Genomic DNA, 14,753 nt, shown 5'->3' with positions numbered 1-14,753 from the left:
TTACACCAGGAACTTTTTGGAGCTTCTAAACCAAATAAAGGTTGGATCCTCCATTAACTGCAATGTTCCGAAAAGACTGTAAATTTGGTACAACATAGTGGTTAAATGGGTAAATTAACACATACATTAACAAATGATTATTTGCTATCTAAATATAATTCATAACAATCTATCTATTGTACCATAGTGCATTCCTATTGCTCTGAATTGTTGGCCCGTGTCATTGTTAATCTTTGTAAGACAAAAGAGGCAGGCACACCCTCTGTCACAGAAACCAAAATATTAATGACAGTGCAGATGAGAATAATTGATTTGCAAGCGTGGTTAAGATGACAAATGTATCACGTAACTTAAGCACAGTTATGAAATGAGGAGAAGCGAGAGATTATGGAAAGTAGGTTAGTAGAGCAACACAGAGCATTCACACCCCTCCCTCCCTTGTCTTTCTGGTGTGCATGCGTGGTGAGACTCCTCCTGTCTTTCTGTCATTTTCCACTTCCAGCGTGTTTGTCTCAAAACATATCCAAACCAAAGCCTGTGCTTTTACACAACTTTTACAGTGGCTTCATTTCTGTAAAAACTTCTTTTTATCATTGAAAAACAACTCATTTTCTTTAAAAAGTCTTTAACCTATACTTCCCCAAAGATCTTTCCCAACAAACAGGCACAAAATTGTATGACTTGAAAAATGTGAAACATTATTTAAATGCTTTCCTTTAAATCTATAAAAATATTGCTGGGAAAAGTGCAACAAGTGTTTTCCTTTATTTTAGTCTTTGTCTGTAAACTTCCATTTCCTTCCATTTATGTGCTTTTTTGTCAGTCTGATGGTTTCCTTCCTGATCCTCATCTGCCATGTTTCTCTGGTTATATTATTTCCCTCAGTCTGTCCCTCTGTCGCCACGAAGCAGCCACACATCCATCCGGTGTTTGCTTGCAACGTCACTGACCTCCTGACCCCGAATCTTATGTAACCATGGCAATACCCAAATTAGAACATGGAGCATGGAAAGAGGGCGGGACTTGGGCTTCACATTGAGGCACGTAGCATCGAACCAGCTTTCCAGATTAAGGCAGATGGAATGAGCGCGCCTGTTGCTCTGTGAGTGTGTGCCTGTGTGTCTATGTGTGTCTATGTGTGCACTATGTGTGTGTGTCTGTGTCTGTGTATTAGGCCAGAGATAGAAACCAATATTAAAACAAACACCTACTCCTTTAAAACAGAGGCGATCATACTTATTTGAGTGTTATTTGCATATTCAATCCAAGGTCTATGATTGCAGAGACAATTTAATATCTCAATCTAGCCTCTTCCCCATGGTGCATAAAGCCCAGTGTACTGAGAGGATTATTTTGGGATCCAGGCTCTGCCTTCCATAATCCTCCATCCTCTCCTCTCCCTCATCCCACTAAATCCCCTCCCTTCTCCCCTTTCAAACTCCAACTAATCTCTCGCACTCGGACTCTTTGCTTGGCTGTAATCTGGTTTGTACCTATCTTTTACCTACACCAGGTTCACATCAATAGGTCAGTGTGCCAAACTACAAGGGGCTTCTTTCTTTTTCTTCCTTTGCACTTGGTCACAATCATTTGCTACTCATTCACAGCTACTGTACTGTTTGTACTGTACTGTTTGAATGTTGTTAGACTTAAATGAGAAAGGGCACAATAAAGGCTTTTTATTCCTTACTTTTAAAACAATTTACTGGCATATGAACAGACTACAATATTTATTTGGGTGGACTGTGACTTTTAATCAAAGCACATCGTTGTAATTTGCCTACATTTAATGCAATTGTCCGTCAAAACAGTAGTATTTAAGTTAAAGTGAAGTTCTTGACTTGCCAAGTAAAGTAAAAGTGTTTCTTCAACACACTTGTTTTGCAGTTTTCAGTTTGTGTGATTGAAAAACAAACTAAACAATTTAGTAAAAGGGCTTTGATTAGAGATTTTTCTTTTGTAACAAGAACAGTCAGGTTCATGTTCGGTGCTTTTTTTAGAGAATGTGCACAACCTCAATTACTGCCGATACTGTTTGTGTTGCAAGCTAAGAGATCTACAATTACAGGATTTGTAAACTGAGTTAATGTCTAATTCAGTTAGCTACTGGTCACTTAAGGGCTTGACCTTGTCTGCTACTGTCATTCATTCATTCACTTGACAAAAGCCTTCTAACAAGTTTCCTCTCATAGTCTTGTTACGTGAGTGCTAATAACAGCATGCTAGCATGATTTAAACTCACTGGGTGAATGTGGAATATATAGACTGGACTTGACTCAGTTTATTGTAATCCCTCAGTATGAAGACAGAAATATCTCTGCACAATATTAGCACTAAGAAAAATGAAATGAAAAAAATATGAGATGTGGTCTCAGACTGCAAAGCTACGATTAATTGGGAAGTTAGCTCTAATTTGAGGTTCAAATGGCTGATTACCAGTTTGTTTACTTCTGACTGGATCTATAACCACGAGCAGGAAACCCAGCCCATTTAAAATACATACTTGTAACTGGACTGACCTGAATCAGATGAAGGTTTTGTTTGAAGGGAGGTGTGGTTTATCTGGTAGAGCAAATGAAACATTAACTTGCGGATATGCCCGACATCTTTGGGATTCAACAGTGCCTTCAGAGCCCCTAAAAGATATGGTTTTCATTTTTTGTTGGTAAAAATATCTTCATGTTAGAGGTTTAAATCAACCTGTGCATACAAGAAAATCAACACGTGTGAACAAGTCAACTTTCTTGTAGCAACAGTCTTACCACCTTTTTGTTTGTCATTTCAGGCCTTTTAAAGTCATTTTTTTAATCTTTCAGTTGTTATTTTGCTTTTTTTAGTTATGGATTTCTTCCTTGTGTTGGTCTTTAAGCCTTGGCTCTTTACCCCAGCAGACAGGGCACTGTGCCACCCTTCCCCCCTCATTTACCACACCCCTGTAAGTGTTAGCCGTGGACACAGTGGCATATGCAGACATGTACAGACATGTTGGGAAGCTGTCAGAGTGCAGTTTCTCTTTCCAGTGAACATATTTCATCATTCATCCACTGGAGTGCAGGCATGACTGATGATATCAGTTAAATAACATGTGTTGTATCCATAGAAATGAGGACAAGATTAGCACTTAATTAGCTATGAAGAGAAGGGTGGGGAAAAATAACAGCAGATGGCAGGAATGAGATATGAGGTGATGAACTGACAGGCCTTACAGAAGGAGGACACACAAATGCCTTTGGATCTTTGCAGATGACTGCTCAGTCAAAGATGACCAGGGAATGAAGGGATTTACACATATTCATATTTAAGGTGACATGGTGGTTGAACAAAGATAGAGATGATTGTACCGAGTGTTTTCAGGTGGATCATTTGATTGTTCGATTGAGCTGCGGTTTTACTTCTGTATCACACTGAATTCACAAAGCCAGGATCAGTAATATTATTCAGAGAAGATAAATCCATCTGTTCCCAGTGGGTTCTCTTGTCCACATCCATTCTTATTCAATCTTTCTCTAAGACTCACTTTTTATCTTGCAGACATAATCTTTGCTATAATCTCCCCTAGTATTATCTTTCTGGCTGTCTAAATTGATGTTTATTCTTTTATCCTTTTATCAAACCCACGGTCCCAGCTCTGTAAATGCCTGTGGTCGCATCTTCCTGTCATGGCTGTTAGATGCTGTATTATCTTGATGGAGGCAGAGCGCTATCGACAGATAAACAAGACAAACAGTGCAGCGGAAGCCTGCACTGACAGATCCACCATGGTAAATGTCAACTTTGATTGGATTCCAATCGTTTAATTATTGCCCGTCAAGACCGAACAAACAGCGTGACTTCCAGTCACAGGATGTGAAGCTAACAGGCACCTGAGGGCCATTCAGGCATCTCTGGTATCACCAGCTGCTGGGGGAGGATGGATACCCAGTTAAAAGTGAACTAAGGGCACTCCAGTTTGATTCTTGATTCTTTGTTTAGCTCATTATCTCATGCAGCCCATGTGACTTCAAGTTCACCTTGTTACAACAAGATGGAGAGTGTTGAGGGAAGCAGCAGAATACTCAAGTTGCAGCATGAGTGCAGATTTGGTGTAATGACTTTTCTGTGTGGGTCTCTAGAAGTCTGAAATACCTGAAAGGGAAAAACTCTAGCAACATTTTACCACAAGGTTTTGTTGATAAGCAATTTGATTTGGTGGACATGTAAACATCTCAACATCTGGGGATGGGTAGACATTAGTTTTTGTTCAAAACTCATTGTCCCAAATGGGTGACTTGTGCTGATCCCCTGACTTGTACATGGGAATAATATTTTTCATTTTATTGAACTGACTTACACAACTGAATCATCCTTTATAAAAATCTTTTCCTTAAATAGGATTTTAAATTACCCTTTTAAAAGCTTTTACTTACTTTTAAGTATCATTACCAACCCTATATGTGTAACTGCCAGAGAAAATAACATAGACCTCAGTGATATTTTGTGAATATTTCTACTATGTTAAACATTGGAGCTGCTAAGATGCTTTGAGTTCATCTCTCAGAATGACTTTCTTATGTGGATCCTGCAAGTGAAAGTAAAAATGTATTGATAAATTATTATTGTTAGTAAATAATGTGATCTATGTATCATTTGTGGTGAAACACCAATTTTGGCTGCCATCTTTTATTTTCTGACTTTGTAAAACTGTTGATTTTTTTTTTCAGAACTTATTCTGTCCTTGTTTAGGTCAGTTGTCTCAGTTTGGCCAGTCCAGTTAAAAAGAGTCAAGATTCATCAGTATCTTAATCATTATACCAATCTGACCACCTTCTTTAAAACCGCAGCCCAGTCAGATGCTAATCTCCTGAAAAGTTCCTAACCCAACTTTGATGAAAGCAATTCATTTATTATCCAACAGAAAACCAATAACAGTCACCCAGTTATCTCCGCAACTCATCATATGTTCTCTACTTCTATCCCACCATTCATTGCTTTGATACAGCTTGTTTACCAAGGTCAGCCCAGGTTCTGTAGCAGGGATGAGAAAAAGAAGACATTATACTGGATGGAGATCAGCAGAGGCTATACATGAATGAAAGAACTATGATCAGACATACATCCAGCTGGAACATGGTGTCTCAGTGTATGTACTGAGAGTGAGAGTGAAAACCACAGTGTGAAATGAATGATGAGTTCAGATAATGATAAAAGGATGAGAGCGGGTACAAATGAGGCATTCTGACGGACAAAATGCTTCTACAAAAATAAAATGAATGAGACTTTTGCACATTTAAGGAGGAAATAAAATCTCCAGAGTGAAAAGCCTGATCATGAAAGAAAGAGAACAGAAAAAAAGTCAGTGTCCCAAACAATCTGAAGATGATACTGAAAGGAGATCTGCCATTTCCAACACTTGCTTCCATGACAACAACCACTGACAGGGCCCCCGACCCCATGGCTTGTCTGTAATGAATCATCTGCCCTGGAGCTGAGGCAACACCCACAAATGTCCACACACACACACACACACACACACACACACACACACACACACACACACACACACGCATGCACGCACGCACGCACGCACGCACGCACGCACGCACGCACGCACACACACACACACACACACACACACACACACACACACACACACACACACACACACACACACACACACGGCATCGCCCTCCCGGATAAGTTTTCAGAGAACGCCTGTTTACCCTGACAGAGACACTACACTTGTTTACATCAAGATGATTGTTTTTCCACTGTGGCCTGTTGAACGTAAAAGAAGACGATTGTATGTTAAAGCCATACTTTTGTGATAATGACTAACTGAGAAAGCAGGTACAGAAGTAAAGCAATCTGTTAAAATGTTGAAGCATCTAAAGCTAAGCTGAGAAGCAAAGGGGAGGGGGGCATGAAACAAACAAAAAAAACAATCAAAAACACCTTATGAACAAAACTGCTGGATAGAAGTTATGATCAGGGTGTGGCACACTAAGAGCATGGTAAACTTTTTCTGAATCAAGCTTGAATTTAGACTTACAGTTATTTCATTGCATTTTCCAGGCCAGCACTTCCATATTTTTCCTCAAAGTAAGCCCAGGCTAATGGTAATCAGCTGTAAACCACATCATGCATGGATAAGTACCTCATGATGTCACCTGAGCTCAAAAATCTCAACTATTCTTTCTCCTGAGAGAACTTTGATTACATGTTTTAGTACACACACCTGAAATCTCTGCCCATATGTTTGCATGTTCGTGACATAGTCAGTATGGTATGTGTGCGCCTATGTGTGTGTTTGTGTTGAGCTGTAATCTGGCAACACACAGAGGTGTGCCCCTATGTGTCCTGGAGAAATGAAGCTCCCACAGCTGCTTTGGCTTTGAGCTCATACGATGACAGCCAGTTACTCTGTTTTCATAGAGTGTTCATCCTGTTCTGGTGTTACACATGGAATATGCAGAGTTAAAGCCATCTAAAGGAGTAAAGTTTTAAAGTTCACACATGTTTGAAAGATCTTAAATCATCCTCATGGTTGGCACTGGCATCTTGGCCTGAAGCAATCAGAGTGTGTGACAAACCATCGATCACTCAAGTGCTGTTGGGGGGGTCAGTTTGAGCTCCAACTTTTTCAAGTTGTATAACACATTCTCTATTTACCTCTTCGCTTTCCTCTGTTCTGCTAAATATGAAAAAAGTAACACACACTTGAAATTTCTTTAAAGCTCCTGTGGGGAGTACTGATTTTTCTGTGTAGTTATCTTTAAATCGTTCTGAATTGACACTGCTTTGACCATAGAGGGTGTGAAAATGGACAAAAACAGAAAGTCTCTCACAAGCACTTAAAGTATTGGTCATTTAATGCACAAAGCTCCAGTATTAAACAGCACACTTTAATTACTGAACGTCCTTGTAGAGGCTCAAATCTAACTCCTGCCACTCTGGTTCTTGAACTGACTGCTTTGCAAAGGCAGAGACTTTGGGGTATTACATGTTGCATATGAATATGATTAAATTGTAATCCTTATGATTGCAAGCTTGTTTTTTGGTGACATGTCACAATAAGTGGGGGTTTACCTAACTCTGTTGGTGGAAACAGAAGAAGAGAGGTGTTGTTTCACTGTATCATTACTACAGCAAATAAAAGTCTTTTATTAGTAACATGGGAACACAATGAATTACTAACTTGATTTTATGCCACACAAATTTTTGCTGGTTTTGAGACAACTTGAATTCAATGAATTGATTCATGATTAATTACATAAATGAATTAATTTATTTTGAAGGTGCTAACATCAGTGGCAAACAGGGGTGCCCTGTGTGGGGGACAGAAGTTGTAATAGTTATCGAGGCCTAGGACTGATGGTGGCCCAAAAAACATATTACTATTTTGTGCTATTTAAGCTTATAATAAAAAAAAAACATTTTTATGGTTAAAAAAAAACAATGACTGGGAGCAACAAATGGACAAAACTACAAGGAAAGATGTTGACTTCAACACTTCTTTCCTCTGATTTCTTTTGGCTAATGCAATTTAGGATCTTACATAAGTTTGAAGACTCCACAAGTGACAAAAAAAAACATTTTAACAATTTGTCTATTACTTGGCAAAGGCAATCCAACAATACGTTTTTTTTTCTTTTTCTTTTTTTTTTTTTTTTGTGGACCACTTGACATCAAAAATCAAAGTTTGACTGTACAGACTCTCTCAGTGAAGTAGCAACTGCCATATGTGTCCCCAATTTCTCTTTAATTGTGAAGAGGTGAATTAAGATGAGAGAGCTCTGTTTGGTCAGTGCCATGCTGCTGAGGATTTACTTATCCCTGATGAATCAGCATGATATGTCATTTGTTTCTGACCTACTTAACAAATCATGACCCATGTATACATGAACCCACAAGCAGGTATGAGTCTCATGCACGCGTCAGACAAAGCAGACGAGAGCCTCGTCACACCCTTGCAGCTGACTCACAACAATGTTACCATCTGAAATCTCTGTCCAGCTGTAGCTTACTGACACCTATAAAATGACTCCTCACGCTCCTTCTTCCTATGGTAATATTATAAAAGTAAAAACACACAACCACTAGTGCCAATTAAAGACATAAGAAGCAGTATGAATGACTCATTTTTCAACTTTCATAATATTCCCTGTTTTTTCTTTCTCTGACTTGTTTTCCGCTCTTCTTTTTTCTTTTAACACAAGTGGCCTACTTTTTTCAACCCCCATCACCTCAGTCCATCAGAGCCGTGTTGCTCCTCTATCCTCAAGCCCTCAGGGGCACTAAGGTCGAGTCAGATAAAGTGAGGTCATGCACTTATTTTCTTTCCTTCAACTTTCCTCCATTAGAAATTAACCTCTATTTAGGGCCTGTTAAAAAAATACTGCTTCTCTATGTCAGTGTGCATGACTTCACCGGGCAGTGCAAAGAACAAACTTCGTAGTGTCTGAGGTTTTTTAAGGTGGACACTGACCAAATTTTGTGTTGTCAGTTTATTGCAAGTGTGTTTCTTATATCCTTAGACTATACCATTGCTATTATACACCACCTGTTGTCTTCAGTTTGTTTTCTTGTAAAACTTTGAATCTTTGAGGGAAAAAAAACAAAAACAAATCAAAAGTTAAGTTCTCAGTATTGTATTTCATTCTGAAACATGATTTTGATCAGTATCACTGGCTCAACCAGATTTACATTCAGGTGTTCATTTGATAGAAAACTGAATAAATAAGTAACAATTGCATATGTTGAAGCTTCATTATCACCGACGACAGAGTGTTGCAGCATCAGAGCATCTTTTTGGCACATTCAGGTACCCATTAAAAGTTACACTAGTTTAGGCCCAAGATGACCAGAAAATGTACCAAAGCTTTAGCCACTTTTCAAGAGACAAATCACCCTGATGTTAGCAATGACCTACATCTGACAGGGATTTTGCCCATTCAGTGTCACACCAAGGTTTCAGGCGGTCTGTGATAGGTACTCCACAGGATTTGCAATGGTAGTAGGGCACACATATGAAGGCAGACTCTATACAGAGGAAAGGAACTGAGCTGAGAGGTTTCACTCTCAGGCCAAAAGATAATCTTCTACTGACCAAGTGAAAAACAACAATGATAAAAACAAACTAACAAACAAAACAACAACAGCAAAAAACAAACAGAATTTTGTAGATGTCATGACTGTGTTTTGAAAAACAGCTGTGTGACAAACAGAACCTATTTGAAAAGACAGAACAGGAGGGGTCTGAGAACAGAACCCTGAGGAACCCCAGCATTGAAACTTCAAAGCCAGGATACTGATTCCTTTAAAGTTACCTTGAAAATTTGAACGTTTGTGATATATGAGGGAAACAGAACTGGAATCTAGATTCTTCAGGTAATCTGGTGAGGAGGAGCACTTGACGTCATGTTTTTTTTATATCAATTATTGAACAAGATGGTTAGTACAGGGGAAAAGGAGTTGAGGAATAAATATTAATTTGGAGAGCTTTGCAGAAGGAAGATTAAATCTAGATTCACAATAAGAGCTTGTATCTCCAGATAAAAGCACATAGAAAGACATGAGGACATTTATTGACCCAGAGTTTCTCTACAGGCCTGGGTTTTGGATGAGCTGGTGGAGAAGGATGGGGCTGTCGGCTAGGTCGAAGTCAAACAATCTGGGAGCTGGAGGGGTTGGATTCAGCAGTAAGTGTTTCAGCTCTCTGGACTTTTTGTGGAGTGTTTTAGTCTTTTCTCTCAGCAGAAGAGACTCCTTTGTTTTTGTGTGTCACTTCACTCCCTGTTTGTTTTAATTAGGTCTCATGTGGTGGGGGTTGTTTTGAATAATAAATCACAGCAGTAAAACTACGACCCCTGGTGACTGTAGAGGGAACGCTCCTTACATAATAGACGTCAACCCAGCTGCTTTGGCATCAGATGGAAAGGAAAGCTTATGAAGCGTAATGATTATAATGAGAACATTATAATTCTGCACATGTGTTTGGGAACTTAGGCATTAATATTCTCTCTAAGCCAAATGAATCAGTTGAGCACACAGAAAATGAAAGGAAAACTCATTATAAAACTGCTGGGGGAGAGGCTGCCTGTGCAGAGCTGTACAGGTTGTTTTGAGCTGTTAAGCTTTTACGAACTTTAAACATGAATACATGATTTGACTTGACATTTGCAGTCATTGAAGTAGGTCTAAGTCCCCCAACCTTTAAACTGCAAAACCAGTTAATCAGTGAATCTGGCAGCTCTGTGTTGTCTTCTGTCCTCAGGCAAAGAAAGGAGATGAAGCCGCAGAGGGAGGGCTTATGGCAAGCCTTGCAGCCGAATGTGCACCTTCATTTTTAAATCATTAAATAGGTTGCCTTTGGGTTTTCAGATTCCATTTTTAAGAGTATTTTTTTCTAAAAGAATTTGTCCAAAATAAAAGAAAAAGACTGGTTTTAACTCAACTCTTCCTTTTTATGCACAAGCTTAAGAAAAAAATTCTCATGTTTATCCTTGGGCCACTAAATATGAACACACACCTGCTTTGCCTCTAGTTGATCAAATATTTTTGCATCTGTTGTGCACTCATTTGTTACTAAATTTTATCAAGTGTATTTTAAGTTGCCTTTTATGAAGCTGATTGAAAACTTTTATCCACATCCTTATATTTTTAATATAGCCTCAAAAACAATTCCGATTTGCTAAGTAAAGGAGTTATACAAATGTTTAGAAATGTGATTTATTGTGATTGAAAAAATGTATTGTGATACACCACAGTGAAGAACCATAAGCTGTAATTTCAAGATTTAATTCATGTCTGGTAGAAATCTGTGTCACACAGAAAAAAGAAATGATTAGAGAAAGGTTTCAACTGCTGGTCTCATCCACACCACATTCACACACTGATCACAGAGACTTCTATGGTAGGAACCATCAGTTTTATCTACCCAACCATCCACACACAACACTGACAAACAGACAGAGCAATTTGGGGTCCAGTGCCTTGCTCAATGACACTTCAGCATGTTACTGCAGGAGCTGGGATTGAAATCTTCAACCTTTTGATTGAGAGACATTATCTACCACTAATCCACAGCTGCCCCAACCATAAAGTTAAAGAACCTGTTATTTTTTTTTACAAATTTTACAAATTTCAAATGTGACTTGCGATAGATTATTACTTAACATCTATTAGATTTAGGTGTTTTCACATTAGATGTGTCAGGCAAGGTTATAATGGTTAACTAAAACAAAACTAAACACGAAAACTATAATTTAAAATACATTGCAGTTAACTCAAACTAATAAAAACTAGAAAAGAAAACAAAAACGATAAGTAAACTAAAACTGTATCATGTGTTCACAAAACTAACTGAAACTAACCAAAATTAAAGACAAAATGTCCTGAGTTATTGTTTCTGACAATATTAATAACCTTTAGGATTTGAATTAATCCAACACATTTTCCCAACCAATTTTATGACAGTTTTCAGCAGTTGTCAGTGCCGTACAGCACCATCAAAGTGACTACTGGGACGTGCTTGTTTACTGCACTGACTGTCTGTGCGCTGTGCTGCGACGAAATGTAGTGGAGCAATGAATCAGAGCATCTGTAATAGTTTAATTTCATGTGAGTCTGACTTTATTGTTACAGAGTCCAAGTTTCTGATTATTCAAGCTCATATTATATATTTTTTAATATAATCTATGTCTATATTATTTTTATGTAATTTATGTTAACATTATTTTATATAATTTATGTTTATATTTTTTACACAAAGCTTATATTATTTTCTTGTGTTTAAGGCAGCAGCCAACAGTTCAGTATCAGCATTGACTGAGCAGTGAGCACTATGTTGGACTTGAAAATAAACAGTATTACAAAATATTTACTCTGACCTTTTTGAATCCTGCACCTGGTTAATAAGGTATGAAAAACTAAAACTAAACTGAAACTTAACCAAACTAAAATTGAGCCTTGTTGCAAAAATCAAAACTAAATAAAAACTAGAATGCCTGCTCTAAAACTAATTATAACTAAACTGTAATGGAAAAAATGTCAAAACTAACTAATACTAACCTATAATGACAAATCCAAAACTATTATAACCTTGGTGTCAGGCCTGCTTTCAAACTTAAATGAGGAAAAGAAGAGAAGGGGAAGCTGGACGGATGGTAGGAAAGAAGAAGAAGAAGACAACACAGAGGGAGGGAGACCTACTTACAGCTCAAAGCTGGGAGGGAAATAACTGCATAGCACCACATCCAGCCCCCCTCCACCGTTCCCCTTTCCTCTACATCCTGCACAGATTCGAAATGAATTGACACTCACACACAAATTCATATTTTGCAGAAAACACTGGCTACACCTTTGAGCACTTCTACTCAAACAGCATGATTTATTTTTATTTCAGCAGAGCTTCTGTGTATTTCACTAGTTTTCAGATGTAATTTAAGAAACCTGGGGCTTGTTCATTTGTTACATTTTAGTGGTTTATATTCATGTCCTTCATTTACAAAAACACTTTTTTTCTGTTTTAAGACATACAGCAATGTAAAGACCTGTTAAGTTATTATGTGGAGTGAAAAAAATCATCTCTTGATTATCTAAAGCAAATAGAGTGTTGTTTAAGTTGAATTGCTGGAGGACTTGAGTCATGGATTTATTATTTCCTGCTCAGTAATATTCTGCGACATCCCCAGGAGCTTTAATCTAATCTCCGTCTAGATTCAATATGGAGAGGCACTGAGATGAGATCATGGTGACACTTTATTGTTCCTCCTCATGAGAGCTTCTAGGTTAGTGGAGAAACAGCCGGTGTGTTTTAATCTTTCGCTTGAACAAAAAATCCAAGGTTTTAATAAAGTGTAAAATAATAGCCATGGGTTTTTTTACTCACTCAAAATATATTCAGTACCTGACTAATTATTCTGAGAAATTTAAGTGAAATTGGAATTTCGGAAATAAATCTCCAAGTTTAAGTTGATTCCTCAAATGTAAAAGACAAGTTTACTAGAAAACAAGTTATTTACTTTGGCCTGTTGTTCAAAACCGTTCAACAAACTCAGTTACCTACTGTCTGCTATAATTTAATTATATGTTCTTGGCTTAAACAGTACAGTACAATATGTCTTCCACAGTACAAGTGTACACATAATCTAATACAGGCCTTACTTACTTCTATAAGTGTGTAGGCTTTCTCATTACATAACGAAGTGTCAGTAAACAAACCCTAATTATTCTGACCTGATGCCAAATGTGCCAGAAGTTGTGAATAATACATTAAACTTTGTCCTAGAAGTGTTCAACTGACCCAGATCAGGGTTTCCTTTAATTTGCTGATGGGACAGCTCAATGTTTTTAGTCTTCGAGTGTAAAAGACAAGAAAGTCACATTTGTTTAAACTTATTCAGAGATTAAATTGAATTTAATAAATGTGATGCAGCGCACCAGCTTCAGAAATGAGGGCACAAACAAGACAACAAAGGTATTCCTGTTTTTGCGTCCTGTTTCACAGACTTTGTGGTTGTTCCACATCTTGTGATTGCAGCTTGTGATGAGTTGTGCAATCTGTGGTGAAAAAGTGGTAAATGGATTATGGACAGTATCAGAAAGGGAACAGGAGGAAAGAGAATAAAAGTGCAGTTTAAAGGCTCATGATAATCCAGCTAAGCATTGTAAGTTAAAAGTCACAAATATCCAAAGAATAATGGGTATCTTATCTATCACAGTTAAATGGCACACTTTGTTTTTCATTGTAAAATGATTTCTTTATATTTCTAATGAGTCATAAACAGCATGAAGTAACATCTCAAACCCTTTCATACCACTCTACAACCATCACATTCGAAAGAGATAATGAAATGCATATTTTCTTGTGGACTAATTACAAAGCAAAGATCGTTGTACCACTGAACACAAAGTTCTAGGAGAAAATACACCCACACATGCACACAAACACACATAGCTGCTAATCTTTGCTTCGGGAGACTGATTGTTCTCATGCAGGGTGTTGTGGGTGTGGTAACAGGAAAAAGTGGGTCTTCCTTAACGTTCAGACAAAAGCAGCTGAAAATAGATGATGTTTTGGTGTGTGCATGAGCTGGGGCAATCAGAGAGAAATAGTAGAATTACACCTGGAGCTAATCAAATTACGGGCAGCTGTAATCACGTAATTGAGTCTCTTTGAAAAAAAACATAAGCAGAACCCCAGACTCCAAATATGCAGTATAAAAACGTTTAATATTCTGCAGGGAGAGGAAATTTACTGCATGCAGGTGTTGGAAAAAGTGTCTTTTCATAAAAGTTGGACCAACAACTCCCACAGTTCATGCTTTGAGATAATGAAACGTTTGGTTTTCCATTACCTTTTATGCAATTCCCACATAAGAGCTGCAGGCATTGTATGGATGTGGTGAAGGAACTTTGTGCAAAAGGATGTCTGCTCAGACAAGGTTTTGTATTAATGTTTTTCTCCATTGGTTTGGCTTTTTTATTGAAACCGAAATTAAATTCTCAAAATAACATGAACAAATCTCCAAACCGTTCAGCAGTTGTTCACAGCATAACTGAATTTCTTATTCATTTAATCAAATTGCAAATTCCTTTGTACATTTTTGCAAATGAAGAAGTAAAGCCTACAGTTAGCACAATTTTCAAGTGAATAGATCTTATTGATCTAACTGATTGTTGATTCTCAGTCTATAATGGTTGTTCTCTCCAAAACATGTCAGCATCATTTCACTTTATAGATCATCACATCCATAATAGTGTGTTCAATTGTC

This window comes from Halichoeres trimaculatus, unplaced genomic scaffold, assembly GCF_033239565.1.
Source record: "Halichoeres trimaculatus isolate MK-OKI-2021-1 unplaced genomic scaffold, fHalTri1.1 fHalTri1_scaffold_4, whole genome shotgun sequence".
Taxonomy (NCBI): Eukaryota; Metazoa; Chordata; class Actinopteri; order Labriformes; family Labridae; genus Halichoeres; species Halichoeres trimaculatus.
This window is presented reverse-complemented; position numbering follows the sequence as displayed.